Raw genomic sequence first — 317 nt, 5'->3', positions numbered from 1 at the left:
TTCTTCCCTCTTTGCTTCCTGGTGCGCGGGGAGAGGGGTTTAAGCGCGCCGCTTAAAGGAGCTCCAGAAACGGGCGCGGAGCTGCCGAAGAGACAGGAGACTTTTTTTTTGCCTCTTTGCTTCCTGGGGCGTGAGGAGAGGGGATTAAGGGCACCGTGTAAAGGAGCTCCAGAAACTGGCGGGAGCCCCGGCTGTCGGCGCGGACAGCAGAGACGGGCGTGGGACGCTAGGGTTGCTGCTGCCGCCACCAAGGGGCCTGTGTGCGAGCACAGGTCACTCTCCACACCGCCCCTCCCGGGAGCTCGTGCAGCCCGCCA

Source organism: Physeter macrocephalus, chromosome 18, assembly GCF_002837175.3.
Source record: "Physeter macrocephalus isolate SW-GA chromosome 18, ASM283717v5, whole genome shotgun sequence".
Taxonomy (NCBI): Eukaryota; Metazoa; Chordata; class Mammalia; order Artiodactyla; family Physeteridae; genus Physeter; species Physeter macrocephalus.
Note: the sequence above shows the minus strand (reverse complement) of the source record.